General features: G+C 45.4%; 1 long non-coding RNA gene across 1 annotated transcript; it reads left to right on the plus strand.

Moving 5' to 3' along the window:
- The first annotated feature begins 5,056 nt into the window (after positions 1 to 5,056).
- LOC144577653 (uncharacterized) lies at positions 5,057 to 8,483 on the plus strand. The gene is made up of 2 exons (XR_013522039.1): positions 5,057 to 5,232; positions 5,804 to 8,483. It is a non-coding gene; the product is annotated as an uncharacterized LOC144577653 (long non-coding RNA).
- The last annotated feature ends 8,177 nt before the right edge of the window (positions 8,484 to 16,660 follow it).

Here is a 16,660-nt window from a genome sequence, read left to right on the forward strand (position 1 = left end):
AGTTTTGGAGTTCAGAAGGCTGAAATCCATTTTCCTGAACTAGTCAAGGTGTTGGGAGGGCTGATTTCTTCTCGAAGCTCTGAGGAAGGCTTGTTTTCCTTGCTTCTTTTTTTTGGCTTTTAGTGGCTACCTGTATTCACTGGTTTGTGGCCCCTTCCTCCATCTTCAAGTCACTCCAATCTCTACTTCCTTCATCTCATTACTTTTCCCTCTGACTCTGACTTTCATGCATTCTCCTTATAACTGATGTTGTGATTAAATTGTGTACATCTGGAAAATCTGGGATAATCTCCCCATCTCAAGATTCTTAATCACATCTATAAAATTTCTTGGTCCACGTAAAATGACTTCTACAGGTTCTAGGGAACAGGACATGGACTTATTTGGGAAAGGGCATTATTCAGTCTACCACATCATCCATCCACACATTCATCCATCTTACCTCTATCCATCCATCCATCCATCCATCCATCCATCCATCCATCCATCCATATATTCCTCCATCCACCCATCCATCCCTCCATCCATCCATCCATCCACCCACCCATCCATCCATCCCTCCATCCATCCATCCATCCATCCATCCATTCATCATTCATCCATCCATATATTCCTCCATCCACCCATCCATCTCTCCATCCATCCACCCATCCATCCATCCATATATTCCTCCATCCACCCATCCATCCCTCCATCCATCCATCCACCTACCCATCCATCCATCCCTCCATCCATCCATTCATCCATCCATATATTCCTCCATCCACCCATCCATCCCTCATCCACCCATCCATCCACCCATCTTTGTATTTATTCATCTATTTGATAGATTGGTTCATTCACTTTTCATTTATTTATTTATTCATTAAATCATCAAATATTTATTGAATAACTCCTAGGTCCTAGACACTGTGTCAGTCACCAGGGTTACAGAAATAAACAAGCCAAACACAGCCTCTTCCTTGAAAGATCTTACAGACCAGTAGGGCTGTTGAATGAGCAAACAAATTATTGTGATCATTTGCCAGCCAATAAAGGCTTATGTTACTCTGCTTTATCTTTCTCCATAGCACTTACCATGCACTGCTAGTACACCGTATTCTACTGTTTGTTTTTTGTCATCCCACATGCTAGCTCCACAAAGTCAGGAATTTTGTTCTGTGACCACTGTGTCTTCCACTCTCGATGAGAATCTGCTCAACACACAATTAATTAATGACAAGATGAGTATATGGAGTAGACTGAGGCTGATGTGATCTTGGCCTCACCAAGCTTATTGTGTCATGGGAGTTCAGATAACGATCAAGTTATTAGAAAAATGATGTCAGTTTGGAGGAGATGAACAGTGCAATACAAGTTCACAGTAGAGATTTTTGAGTCAGTTTGAAAGTTTCAGGAAGGGCTCAGAGTTTTCCAGGTGAAGGGGTTGGGGTAGGGCAGGCCCACATACTGGAAAAAGCATAGATAAAGGTTTTGAGCTGCAAAAGAGCCTTTATAATAATCAGATTCTACCCATGTACACGGCACTTTCCAGTTGGTAAAACACGTCTTCTCTATGGTCTTCTTTTATATGCAAAGCACATTTATGTGGCAAGGCAACTGCTTTCTCATATTTCTGGATAGAGAAACTGAGGCCCCGGAAAGAAGTCTCGTGGCAGAGTGAAGCCTCATGCCTGAACTGCAGGGCTGGTTGGCCTTGTGGCCTGCCACTCAACATGCTGATCATTGGGCTGGGACTCTAATAGCCCATAGAACATGTTTACTCTCATATTTGGTTGTTTTGTATTGTAGATTGGTGAGTGAGCTCTGCTTCCAGGTGAGGCAGTGGCAATGTGAACACTGACTCGGGCCAAGCAGATGGGGTTCACATCCCAGCTCTACCCACTCCTCTCTTTCTGCTCAGATTATCTAGAAAGTGAGATGAACTCACACCTGTAATCCCAGCACTTTGGGAGGCTGAGGCGTGTGAGTCACGAGGTCAGGAGTTTGAGACCAGCCTGGCCAAAATGGTGAAACCCTGTCTCTATTAAAAATACAAAAATTAGCTGGGCATGGTAGCACACACCTGTAGTCGTGTGAGCCTCCTGCTCAGGAGGCTGAGGCAGGAGAATTGCTTGAACTCAGAAGGTGGAGTTGGCAGTGAGCCAAGATCAAGCCACTGCACTCCGGCCTGGTTGATAGAGTAAGACTTCATCTCAAAAAGAAAAAAAAAAGTGGAATAAAGACCCAACACCCAGGAGTAAGTCCTCAGTAAATGTAAAATTTCCTCCAACAAAAACTGACAGATGCTACTCTGTGCAGCCCGTATGCTATGATCTAGGGATGGATTGATAATGAAGGCCAGATATCATTATTGTTCATACACCAGTAGGCTCTCTAGGACACCTCTCTTCCTGATGTTCCCCAAGGCAGATGTCACAACATCCTTTCCATGAAGGAGCCTACAATTGTTGCATCACTTTGGGCAAATTTTTGGATCACCCTGGGGCTTGGTTTCCCCATATTACTTCTCCAGGCCAGACACTCAAGATTGTCTGGTAAAAGTCACTGATTCTGAGTGACCCCATGATGGCATGGGACCCCATGGATGACATACCCACCAATGCCCAGAGCCCAGAGCCCTGGAGGGAGAGAAAGCCTATTTCTGATCACAAAATGAAATCAGGGGCTTTCTGCAGAAGCCTTTAGTCCTGCGGAGGCTGACAGTCTCCAAAATGAGCTGACAAGGAGCTATTTATTTATTTGAGACTGTCCTCAAAAGAGAGAATAAGATTCGTTTGTTGGAAACGTGCCCAGACATCTGAAGGCACATTTCCAAGATAGCACTTCTTGCTGGTGGCTCTGGGTGATAGAAGGCCACCTCTCTGGTGAAAAGGGAGCCCTTTTCTGTCCTGTCTTGAGGGTCCACCTGGCACTGGGAGATGAGCCACCTTCTCTTGATTTTAGGCTGGTGCTGGAGTTGTGTGTTTGCTGTGAATCATTGACAAAACTTTCATGAGACATCGGCATGTTGTCTTGGAGCAGGGAGTTTCTTATGGAAATTCTAGTAGCTGGGAGAAAAAAAACCAAACTAATGTTTTCTAAGAAACCCAGGAGTATAAAAAGAGGGCTTTCATGTGAGTTATTCCCCCTCTTTGGAACATCTAATGAATCCATCAGCAGGTCCTGTCAGTTCTGTCTCCAGATTCATCTCTAGATATCTCTAGGGTCTGAGCCCAGCTCGCCATCCGCATTGCTGCATCCAGCCCAAGCCACTATCATGCCACTCCTGGGAGGCAGCGAGTCTCCCACTGGATCTCCATGCGTATTCCACTCTTGTCTCCTGCCCCTGCCTTTTCTCTACCAGCACAGTGGAACACTCTTCTAAAACAGTGTAACTAGGATCCTGTCTTCCCCCTGTTGAGATGCTTCAGTGGCTTCCTGTGGGTGACGTTCCAAATCCTGCCCCTAACCCAAAGACCAGTTCGTATCACTGAACTCCTGACATCATCCTGTTTCCACTTCCCCTTGTTTCCTGTGCCCCGGCAGCCCAGTATTCTTTTATTTCCTTGAATATATCAAGACTGTTCCTACCCCAAATGCTATTTATTCTGGGAGGGGATGCCCTTTCCTCCTAAACTGCGACCATCACTCATCTTTTAAATCTCAGCTTCACCATCACCCCCCTTCAAGTACGTTCCATATAGCAGCAACCAGTTCATGAATCTTTCATAATATTTAGAACAATTTACAGCTATATTTTGTTTACTTTTTTTGTGTTACCTACTGGACTACAAGCCCCATGAAGGCAGGGATCACATCTGATCTGCCCACTGCTATCTCCCCAGCTCCAGTCTTCAAGCTTTCATTTTTCTAATCATAAATACAGAAACAATGATGCCCTAATCATTTGTGTCATTATGAAGGGGGCTAATGATCCCAGGGCCTAGGTGAAATTGTAGATGTGGAAATGTTTTCACAGATTTCAATGACACATGGTGTAAAGGGGAGGTGTGGGAGGATTTTCTGAGAGCATAGTGATCCTGTGACCTCTATTTGCTGAGGAAGCTCTGAGTTCAGGAAAATGACTTCAGTGTAGCAGGGGAAAAAGAGCCCAGCCTCTGGAGTTGAACTAACTTAGATTAAATCTGTTTTCTGCTTTCTTACCACCAATGTGCCCCTGAACAAGAGACTTGGCATCACTGAACCTTGGTTTTTCTCCTGTGCCAATGGGATAATGGTGCCATTAGGGTATTTGGAGAGTTAGTGGATGGAGCTTCATGAAGGGCCATAAAACACTCTCAATACACATCCAGAGTCAGTGTCCTTGTGCTGATCCTCAAGATGACCCAACATTTGATTCCATGGACATGATTCTTGCATGTATAAGACTGTGAAGACCTCTCCCCATGCTAACATGCATGGAAATCACACTAACAAAATAACTTTAAAGGACTCTGAGTCAACCTGGAAGTCCGTACAGGGAAGGAATGTGGTTCACCTCCTGAGAGTGGGTGAGGAATTCAGAAGTCAAGCATGCTCCTTTTAAATCTGTCTCCTCTCCAGCCTGTCCCCTCGGCTGGTGAAACCATCGACACACTGTGCCCTTCAGTATCAAAAGCTCATGGCAGAAGGCAGTTGAGTCTACTGCAAGCTTGTCCAACTATGGTGTGTGGGCTGCATGTGGCCCAGGCCGGCTTTGAATGTGACTAAACTCAAATTTGTAAACCTTCTTAAAACATTATAGATTTTTTTTAGCTCATCAGCTATCGTTAGTGTTAGTGTATTTTACTTATTTATTTATTTTATTTTATTTTTTACTTTTTTGAGATGGAGTCTCGCTCTATTGCCCAGGCTGGAGTGCAGTGGTGCAATCTTGGCTCACCGCAATCTCCGCCTCCCAGATTCAACCAATTTTCTGCCTCAGCCTCCTGAGTAGCTGGGATTACAGGCACCCACCACCATGCCCAGCTAATTTTTGTATGTTTAATAGAGACGGGGTTTCACCATCTTGGCCACTCTGGTCTAGAGTGTTAGTGTGTTTTTAGTGTGGCCCAAGACAATTTTTCTTCTTCCAGTGTGGTACCGGGAAGCCAGAAGAATCACCCCTGGCATAGTGATAAAGCGTGTCTGCTCTGCCACTTCAGAGCTGCGTGACTGTAAAAGGTTGAATGGCCCCCCTAAAACATATGTGCCCCTGGGACTTCAGAATGGGCTGCTATTTGGAATGGGGCATTTGCAGATATAATTAAGGTAAGAATCTCCCAATGATATTATCCTGGATTAAAATAAGCCCAAATCTAAATTTATGTTGGGGATCAGAAAGCCACGCCTCAAAGACTGACACTTTGACATGCAGAGAGTCCTCAGAATCAAAATTCCTCCAACCTTTTCTTTTCTCCCCCACCCCAAGCCCAGGAAGGAACTCTCTCTGGAATTTCCTTATCTGTCTGAAAAAGCTTCTTTCCAAAAGAAACACAATTGCCTTCCTCCCCTTTCTGAAATCTCATTATCTATCTCAGGAAAAGAAGACCGAGGAGTGCAATCACACATGGAGGGACTTTTTTTCGCAAGATAATGTCTGTCTCTAGGGCTCATTCAAATTTATAAGTTAATTTCTGTCCCTTCTTTATGCCTAATAATCACTAGCTGACCCTTGAAAGTATTATAGACATTCCCCAATTGCCCCCACCATGAATCGAGGTACATAAGCTTCTGTACCCCATTAGATTATTGGGTAATCATTGTCTTGTGATTCCCTTGTGTTTTGTGCATTAAAATACATTTTGTATGCCTTTTCTTCTATTAATCTCTCTTTTGTCAGTTAACTTTCAGGGAGGCTTCAGAGGGCAAAGAGGACATTTTCCCATTGCCCTCACTCTTAAAAGAGAAGGGAAGAGGAGAACACAATGATCCAGAGTAGAACGTTATGTGAAGATGGAAGCAGAGACTAGGGTGATGAGCCTACAAGCCAAGGACTGCTGCAGTCACTGGAAGCCGGAGAGAGACGTGGAGCAGATTCTCTTTCAGAGCCTCTGGAAGGAACCAACACTGCCAACTCCTTGATTTCCAACTTCCGGGCTTCAGAACCATGAGAGAGTACATTTCTGTTGTTTTAAGTCTCCTAGTTTGTAGTAATAAGTCGGTGCAAAAGCAACTGTGGTTTTAATGGCAAAAATCACAGCTGCTTTTGCGCCAACCTAATAATTTGCTGTGGCAGCCCTAGGAAACGAATGCTGTGACCTCAGCCAAGTTGGTTAGACTTCTGAACCTCTGTTTCCTCATCTATAAAGTGGGTATCTTGTAGACTTTATTCTTGAGAGGCATTGAAAAATGGAGAGAAATCCAGCGTGCAGACTATTGGGGATATTGCCTGGCACATAGTTGGTGCTTAATGAATTGTGGTTAATTGTTGCTAATACTGATGAGTCTTCTCTCAAGCTTCTTCCAGCTTAAGCCAGAACAGTTCCTTGCCCTCCCTTTAGCAAGAAAAATAGTCTCCTTGGAGAAGCCAGGGAGCTGGGGGAAAGGAGGGCATGGAGTGTCCTTCAAGTTGGCCATGACAGTAAAGACACACTGATCTCCCTCATTGTCAGTCCTAATGTCCTTGCCCCTACTTCCATTTCAACAGCCACCATTACATCCCTCTGTATCATCAACATTTCCCTAATAATCTTTTGAGTCTTTCATTCTCAGAAGGAGGAAATTTTTTTTTCATGAACAACACAGAGAAGCAGTTATAAAAATGCAGTGCTTGCTGATAAATGTTAAAGACCCATCTCCTGGTCTCTCTCTCCTTCTCTCTCTATCTCACTCTTGTTCTCTCTCTTTATCTTCTCCTCCTTGCCTCCCTCCTCCCTTTTTCTCTTCCCCCTCCCTCTTTTCCTGGGAAGTGGCTAGCCTTCAAAGATTTAACAGATTTGTAAAAATCATGCCTCCAAAAGGCTACCATTTAATAGGAGCACTCAGAGGACAGCATGTGGGTGAGAAGCGGCACCATAAATCGAACATCACCAGCTCACAGTGTGCCAGCCCAGGGCGGGTCCAGAGTCATAACTTTCTCCTCTTCCCCTCCCTACCTTCCAATTCCCTGGCCCTTGCCAACACCATTCTATTTTCAGGAAGGCTTCCTTGACCTGTGGGTCCTTCAGCCACAACAGAGGTGGCGCCGGCTGGAATCCAGGCGTGAAATTATGAAAGAATGGGGCTGCCACTGACTCCAGTTGTGCACTGGCCTCAGATGTGAAATTGCCATTTTTTTTTCTCCCCCCCTTGCACTGGCCTGTCGCATGCGGGGCGGAAAAGATTGTATTTATCACCTGTCAGGATCTGCCAGAACTGAGTTACGTGAGGCAGGACAGCATAAAATTATCATACACAAGCATGAAATTACAAAATCGCTTGGAACTGAACAACAAAATTATTTCATTTCGGAGGGAGGCCATTCCATTTTTTAGCCCTGACACCTTGACTGCCAAACTTTGAATTGAAATTGAGTGTGAGGGCTATGGAATAGAGACAGCAATAACAAGAAGTAGCATGTAAACTAGCCAAGCAGACACACTACATTAATGGTCCTCGAAACCTCCCACCAGAGACATGTAACTAAATAAATGTCACATGTCCCAGTGACTCAACTTGCCTTCCACAACGAGAAATGACTTAGGCCAACGTTAGAGCCTAGGTCCAATGTCTGGGGTTTTTTGGGAGAAACTGGGTCTGGGTTGGTTCTCCTAAACCACAGAGCGATGTCCCGATGAAATAGAAAGCATGCAGGCTTTGGAGTCATGCATGTGTAAGTTTGAATGCTGGCTCCAACATTAATGAGCTGTGTGACATTGAGTGACTTTCTTAACCTCTCTGGGCCTCCATTTCCTCTTCTGTGAAAATGAAGACAACCATTTCTGTTTCTTCAAGTTGTTATGAGCACAAAAATAGCTCAGACATGGAGTCTGAAATATAGTGGGTTTTCAATATGAAGGTTGCAACAAGTGAATTGCCTGCCCTCATCTTTCCCCACTTCAAGGTTTTTGTGCCATTTTTACACTCTGTGGTGAAAGCATTTATCCAAAACACTTTTGCTAAGCCTGAGGAAAAAATAATTGTGACAGGTAATTTGTGTTTAGACATAAAACAGAGTTAGGTTGGATTATTGATTTTTATTCCCAATGTTTTAAGCTTCTATGTACCTATGCCCTTTGACATGTGACTTTGAGGCCCCTCCCACCAGAGATGGAGCTTATTTCCTCATCCAGTTGTTACTGGGCTTGGTCATGTGACTTAATTTGACCAATGGCCCCTAAGCAGACATAATGCAAAGGGAAGATTTAAATATACTGTGTGGTTTGCCTTGACTTCTTGCACACCCGTTATTTGCATGAGAATGGCATGCCCAGGTAGATTCTGATCTATGGCAGAAGAGAGATAGCTGAAGCAGCCTAGAGTCAAAAGGAGTCAGTTCCTAGGGCTTGTGAATAAGAGAAATAAATGCTTTTTGCCAGTCATTGAGATATTGGGGAGTATTTGTTACACAGCAAACACCAATAAAATAGCTAGACTCAGGTATTTATAAACAAAGATTTACCTTTATGAATGTTCTAGAGAATATTTAAAATTCATGTGTGACTCAGGGCAATTCTCTATTGAGTGTGAATTGCAGTATGCCTAGAGTCTCTGGTTCGACCACTTCAATATCAGTGTTGACCTATCAATATGGGAACTAGACAGTGAAACCCTGCCTTATCAGACCACACATTCTCTTTTCATTATATATATTCCACTTCACCATTCTGAATTGAAAATCATACATTTCATCTACATACACACATAATTTCAGAAAAAGTTAATATAATGCCCTAACTGTACTGTAAAAGAGGAACAAAATGAAAGCAATTTATAATAAAATAGTACCTATTTTAATATGCAAATTATCGAAAACCACTATATGCCAGGAAACATAATGAAGCCGTCTGATGCTTGTGTCTACTTATAATGAGTAAGTTGAAATTTCAGACAAATATTCAATTGAATATTGTCAACATTTTTTTCTCTGTTTTTGACATCTTGAAATAAGAGTTAAATTAGTATATTCATATGTATGGTAGCATCACTGTGAATAGGACTGCAAATGTCGACTGACACAGGTGTACTGTGGCAGCAATTCACAATCTATGATCAACTTTGAGTTCAATGCCTGGATTTTCTGAAGTGGAAAACAGCTCGTGATAGGGTTTGGGATAAAACAAAGTATTCCCTTCCCCCAGTGTATACTGCAACTACATTCATGGAAAATCCCATGTAAAGCAGATCTGTGCCAAAATATACTGCTGTATGTAAGATGGATTTAAATTCTAGGCTCAGATCATTATTAAGCAGGAATTATATGTACATGAATGCCCAGAAGGGCACTCAAAGTTTCTGAGGCACTTGGGGCCATTCTTCCTGGCGTGGGACTATCTTGGGAGTTGCATGTCCTACATTGCTGGTGTAATTCTTCCCAGTCACTAGGACAAGTCTTCTCAACCGTAGTACCATTGACACTTTGGATCAGATGAAGTCTTTATTGTAGGGGACCTTCCTGTGCATTATGGGATGTTTAGCAGCATCCCTGCCTTCTGTCTACTCAATGCCAGAAACATCTCGTCCCTAAGTTAGGACAATCAAAAATATCTCTAGATATTGTCAAATGTCTTCTGTCAATAAAATATCCACCTGTCGAGAATGACTGGGATGAGACAGTAGAAAATGCTTCATATCCTAGATTCCCAAAATTGCCCTTAGGAGATGCTACTAACTCCATTAAGATACCGTTGTCCAGGAAACCCTGGATTTTATTGTGTTATTTCATTCCAACACCAGAAACTGAACACCTATGTTGTGCCAAGTGTCATGGATATAGCAATGAATATGACAATCTTTTAACTCTTCGGGTTCAAAGACTATCTTTCCACCTCCCCTCTACTGTCCTTGCTCACAGTGGGAAGATGGCTCCCCAGGGGGTTGGGGGCTGGGACCGGATTGTGGAAAGCCTTGAATGTGAAGCCAAGGAGTGGTCAAACCTCAGAGCTAGGAGGACTCTTAAGAAATATCTGATATGCCGGGCATGGTGGCTCATGTCTGTAATCCCAGCACTTTGGAAAGCCGAGGCAGGTGGATCATTTGAGGCCAGGAGTTCAAGACCAGCCTGGTCAACATGGTGAACACCCGTCTCTACTGAAATTACAAAAATTAGCAGAGCTGTAGTGGTGCGCACCTGCAATCCCAGCTACTTGGGAGGCTGAGGCAGGAGAATCTCTTGAGCCTGGGAAACAGAGGTTGTGGTGAGCCGAGATCGCACCACTGCACTCTCGTCTAAATGACAGAATGAAACCCTGTCTCAGAAAAAAAGGAACATCTGGTTCCCCCCAGTGGCCATGTACACCAAAACAAAACCTTCTTCTGAGGTGATGGTATCCCCTGCAGATCCCTTGAAAAGAAAAAAAAAATACAAGAGAAGAATTAGGTTATTCCAAGATCAGCTAGCAGAAGGGCAGAGGAGGAGGTGCAGAACTTAACTACAGTCTGCGGCAGCTTCTTCTGATTTCCTTTCCCCTGCTGGGATATGAGAGTTACTATCTTACAGCACTGTCTCAATGCCTTGCGTGGCAAGTAGTAGTATCCTCATTTTACAGATGTTAACACTGAGCCTCAGGGAGAGAAAGTCATTTGCCAAAGGTTACTGAGACTGTAAATGTCAGAAATGGAATTTGATCCAAATCCCCCAGAGATTTGGCCACGCCACTAGTGTCTCCTATGTGATGACCTGATGAGTCTCCTTACTGGTTTCTTTGAGTCTATTTTGGCCACCCCACCTATTGGACCTTCACTCCATGGCAGAGGGGTTTCAAAAAATACAGATCGGATGTAATTGAGTTAGTGCATACCTTTCTCTTCCACTGACTGGTTTTAGGACTAAGCCCATAGCATCATCCACAATGGCCACAATGCCCCGTGAGAGCTTCCTCCTGCTTCTTTCTCCAAACCCATCTCTCTATCCTTCTTTTTGCTCAGTCATCACTGAGTTCCAGGCATACAAGTCATCTCTTGGCAACTTGGTCCTGCCACAGGGCCTTTGTGTATGTTATATTCCCTTTGCCTATTGAGATGCTTTTCACCTTCTGCTCTCCCAAACCTCAGATCAAGCATCACTTCTTTGTGCAAGTCTCTCCCATCCCCATCTATAACCCCAGCTGTCTGGGTCGGGTCCATTTATTATATATACTCATGCAACAGTGTTTCTTTCTATTATTACATTTTAATCTATTATCTTCCAGTAAACTCCCACAAGGGCACCAACACAGCTTGCTGTGCTCCACTCACTCCTTGGCTTACTACGTGGCACATAGTAGGCACTCAGTAAGTGTTTGATTGGTGAATGAATGAATGAATGTCTGACTCGGATTCCTATGCTTCATCTTCCACTTCCACCACCTAAACATTTGGTTGGCATTGTCATTCCTCCTACTCCTTGGTGGGGTCCATGACAGCCCATCAGGAGGTCGTGGTGTCTGGAGTTTCAGAGTGAATGGCTGTTGGCCTTGAGCTCCGCTGGACTACCAGCACCCATGAGGAGAGTGGCAGGCTGCGACACTGCCATTTCACAGAGTGCTAACAGCTACAGGTACTGGTCACAGGCCATTGCCCCCAGGCTTCACCATGTAAATCCTCCACTAACGATTTGTATAAACTTCTGTTACATGTGTTATTTATCACTGCAAATAACTTCCACAATGGGTTAGAATGTGTGCTTTGTGCATTCACACACACACACACACACACACACACACCCCTCCGGGAAAAGCATGGGCTGAGTGGAGGAGAGGGTCCTGTAGTTAAACTGCCTGTGTAGGGCTCCTGACTCTACCTCCAAGCTCATGAGCTAGGTGGCACTGGGCAAAATCCTCCCACTCTCTGTGCCTTGTTTTCCTCCTATGTTCAGTTGGGATAGGAAAAGTGCCCACATCAAAGGAGATTGGAAAAATTAAGTGAGGGCAGATAAAGCCTCACATGGGGCTGGACACATAGTAAGCACTCAATAAAAATTAGTTGTCACCACCACCACTATCACCATCACCATCATCATCACCACTACCACCACCACCATCACCATCATCATCGTCACCACCATTATCGTCATCATCACCATCACAATCATCACCATCATTGTCATCACCACCATTATTATCATCACCATCACCAATATCATTATCACCACCATTACCATCATCAAATCAGCATCATCATCACCACCATCATCATCACCATCACCATCATCATCATCTTCCCACCACCATTGCCATTGCCATCATCATCACTATCACCATCACCATCATCATCATCATCACCACCATCATCATTATCACCATCACCATCATCATCTTCACCACCATTACCATCATCATACGCATCACAGTAATTATCACCATCATCATTGTCACCATCACCATCATCATCTTCACCACCATTACCATCATCATACGCATCACAGTAATTATCACCATCATCTTCACCACCATCATTGCCATTGCCATCATCATCACCGCCATCACCATCCTCATCACCATATCATCATTATCAACACCATCATCATCATCATTTTACACAGGATCTCTACGGAGCATCCCACTCCACAAGGCTGTAAGAGCAAGGGAGAAGGGATTCCATCTCCCCCTCATTTAAAATCCCTAGCACACATCCCGTCACATAGTAGGTGCTTAACCAATATTAGTTAACTAAATGAGATGAGACAGATTCAGGCTCAGAATCAGCTACAGCTCTAAGCCAGTTGCATAAAAGGGGCCGAATTCTTGTGTTCTTATGCCCGTTTTCCAGTCAGTGCAGATGGAGACCTCACTCTGGCCAGGTGAGTGACCTTGGCTAAGTTGCTTCACCTCTCCCAGCCTCTGCTTCCTCATCTCAATAAAATGAAAGGGGTGGTGGCTTCCTTTCAGTATTCTCCTGGATTTTGGAAGGCAAAGTGAGATAACGGATGTGTTCACCACTCAGAGCCTGGCATGCAGTGAGTATCTAATAAATGGTGGGTTCTAGCATTCATTCAATCAACAAACTTTACTGGGTGTGTAGGGCTCCTGACTCTACCTCCCAGCTCATGAGCTGGGTGGCACTGGGCAAAATCGATGTGTTTCTATGTGTTAGACACTGTACATACACTTGGGCATGCCAGGGACCAAAACCCTGTTCTCAAGGGCTCTCATTCTAGTGGGAGGAGAGAAATAGGAAACACAAGTTCTGAAAATTAATCTCACTATTGAAAAAAGAACATGCTGAAGAGATCGATGTGATGGAGCAGAGGGTTGCACTTCTCAGTATGGGGGCCAAGGGAGGAGGACTCATTGAGAAAGATGCCATTCAAAAGGACCTGAAGTAGTCATGGATGTAATATTTCCCAGTATCTGTGGGAAAGGCATTTCAGGCAGAGGGAACTGCATGTGCAAAGGCCTTGAGGTGGGCACGTGCCTGTTCAAGAAACAATAAAACTGAGGAAGTTGATTTGCCTGGGGCAGAGTGAGTGGATACAGGAGATGAAGTCAGTGAGCCAACATGGACCCAGGCTGCGCAGAGGCTTATGGGACATCATAAGGACCTCGATTTTTACTTTTAGTGGGATGAAGGTCATGGGAGGTTCTTGAGTAGAGGAGTGCCAAGACTGGACTTGGATTTTGAAAGGATCACTTCTGCTTCTGTGTGGAGCATGCACAGGAGTGGGGAAAGAGCAGAAGCCAGGAGATCCATTAGGAGGCCACAGGGCCATGGAGGCTGGGTGACACCTCAGTATGTCTTTCCTGGGGCTCCTCATGTCACCCTTTTTAGGGAAAAGGAACAGGTAGGCATTCAGCAGGTGACGCTCACTTTGGCTGTGAGAGCCATGCCCAGTTTGAGGATGACCATTCCACACTGGGTGACACTGTCTCCCGTGGCTCCTCAGGTATACACGACACCAACACTTTCCCCTTCCAGGCCCCAGTTCTGTCCATCTCACTCTGACTCCTCACTGCTCCCCATCTGCCCTGTCGACCCCAGCTGTGTTTGGCAGCCTGTGTGCACCAAGTGGCTGGTGGGTGCACGAGCAACCTGGCCCACAGCAGCCCTTGGGAGCAGCAGTTGGCTCAGTATGTACAGGGCCTGATCCTCCAGGGTCACTGGTTACAGCTTTGGGCTGCTTCTTCTCTGTATTAGCTTCTAGGGCTGCTGTAACAAAGTACCATAAACAGGGTGGCTTAAAAAGTAACACTTGATTATCTCACAGTTCTAGAAGACAGAAGTTCAAAATCAAGGTGTTGACTGTGCCGTGCTCCCTGCATGCGCTCTACAGAAGGACCTTCCTTGCCTCTCCTGGCTTCCAGTGCTTGCTGGCAATCCTTGATTTTCCTCGGCATCACCTCAACTTCTGCCTCTTTCTCTACAGGGCTTTCTTCTACAAATCTCCATCTCCTTCCAAGAACATCAGTCACTGGATTTAGGTCCCATCCTAATCCAGTATGACCTCATCTGAAATTGATTGCATCTACAATCCTGTTTCCAAATAAGGCCACATTCACAGGCACCAAGTGTTAGCATGTCAACATATCTTTTTTGGGCACATGACTGCGATCTGGTCTCCCATCACCTCTGAGCTTCCTCACTGGTCTCCCTGCCTTCAGCCTCTACCTCTCCTGACCAGCCTCCTCCCTGGAGTCAGAAATCTTTCTGAACTATCTAAGAGTGCCACTTCCTTGCAACCAACACTCCTATGCCGTCCCAATAAAGCCAGCACTCCTTAGCCTGTAACTGGAGGCCCTGCTGTAACCTCTCTCTTCTCCCTGAGTTTGGACCCGCTATTTTAGCTTGGTAGTTTTCGCCACTGGCTGCCTATTACAGACAACTAGAAACTTTCAAAAAGTGCCTGTGCCTGGGCTCCTGGGCTAATGAATGATGGTCTCTGGGATAGAGGCTCGTTGCTGTGTGCTGTGGAAACTCCCAGGTGATTCCAGTGAGCAGCCAGGGCTGAGAACCACGGATCCAGCAGCATCCGTGATTCTCACACTGAAGCAAGACTCGGAACCCCCTGGAGGGCTTGTTACAATAAAGATTTCTACCCCTGAGAGTTTCTCATTCAACAGATCTGGAGTGGGGCCAGATAGTTTGCATTTTAGCAAGTTCCCAGGCAATGCTAATGCTGCTGTATACTGGAGTTTCTCACCCTTGGCACTATTGCCATTTGGGCTGGGTGATTCTTTGTGGTGGGGGCTGTCTTGTGTATTGTAGGATGCCTAATGGCATCTTTACCCTCAACTGTTAAATGCCAGCAGCACCCCTACCCCCAACACAAACACTTGCAATAATCTGAAATATCTCCAGGCATTGCCAAGTGTCTCCTAGAGAACAGGAGACAGAATTTCTCCTCACAGTGTCATTGAGTAAGCACAGACGCCAGGCTGGGACAAGGCAGTGCTCAGGCAAGGCCTTGGTGTTTGTGATAAATGATGGATAACTCCTATAAGTGTGACTGACATGGCTTCTCCTGCCTCAGGGCCTTTGCACATGCTGATCCTCCGGCAGACAGCTCTATTCCCTTGTCTTTCCCTGACTGTCTCTTGCAGGTCGGTCAGCTCTCAGTTTCTCCATCACCTCCCCCGGGAGGTCTTTTCTGATCCCAGCCTGGCTTCTGTGCTTACCCAATACCACTGTGTGAAGGAATGGACAGTCAACAGCTGTTTCTGACAGCAACTCCAAAGGGAACCCCTAGAGTAGAGCAAAGCAAATGTGTGTGGCTAGAGTCAGGGGAGGAAAAGTTCCTTAGGGCCAGGCTGGAATGGGAAGGCTTCTGGAGGAGGTGGCCTCAGAATCATAAAGGACGGGTAAGTACTGGATAAGCTGAGAGGAGCTAGGGGGACGCTGGCTCCTGGGGGGTTGGGTGTGGAGGCTGGAAAGCCAAGGCTATTTCCTTGCCTGTAAAATGAGGCCAATAATCATACCTGCTTTATAGAGTTGCTGGGAGGAGCTAATGCATGGTGTGCAGCAGGTAGGAGGTGCCCAGTGGATGTCAGAGAGGTTGAAGATGATGGTGGGTGGGAGCCTTTATCCTTCCAGTGCAGCTGGAATGGGTGGGGTGGAAAGGAGGTTTGTGGGAGATGGTGCTTAGACTTTGAGGTGATGCAAAGGCATGGAAGGGCTGGGAGCAGGGCAGGGGATGTGGAACACGGGCTCTTTGGGGAGCCTCTCTGCAAGGCGAGGTTAGAAGCAAGAGCCCAGGGAGGATATGTGGCAGGCAAGGTTCTGGGAGGAGACAGGTGGAATCTTTCGACTGGGGAATTTGAATAGTACTATTAAAGGGACTATTTACAAATGTGGGGACAGGATGTAGGGAAATCACAGAGCAGGGGCAGCACTGGGGTAAGTAATAGCAGGAGGCCATTACTACCTCTAAGCACAAAGGGACAAGGGAGGTGAGAGGTTCCCAGAACCACAGGATGGGGAGGCTGAGTGGTGGGAATGTGCAGATAGGAGCTGTGGACCTCAGTGGTGGGGAACAGCCAGCCCAAGGAACTGCCCTATGGGAAGCCCTCAACCTTACTTTTCTCATCTCCTGCTGGCTCTTGCTGTTGGCTTAACACAACAAGAAACCCTTGATGCATGCACAGGT

This window comes from Callithrix jacchus, chromosome 1 (genome assembly GCF_049354715.1).
Source record: "Callithrix jacchus isolate 240 chromosome 1, calJac240_pri, whole genome shotgun sequence".
Classification (NCBI taxonomy): domain Eukaryota; kingdom Metazoa; phylum Chordata; class Mammalia; order Primates; family Cebidae; genus Callithrix; species Callithrix jacchus.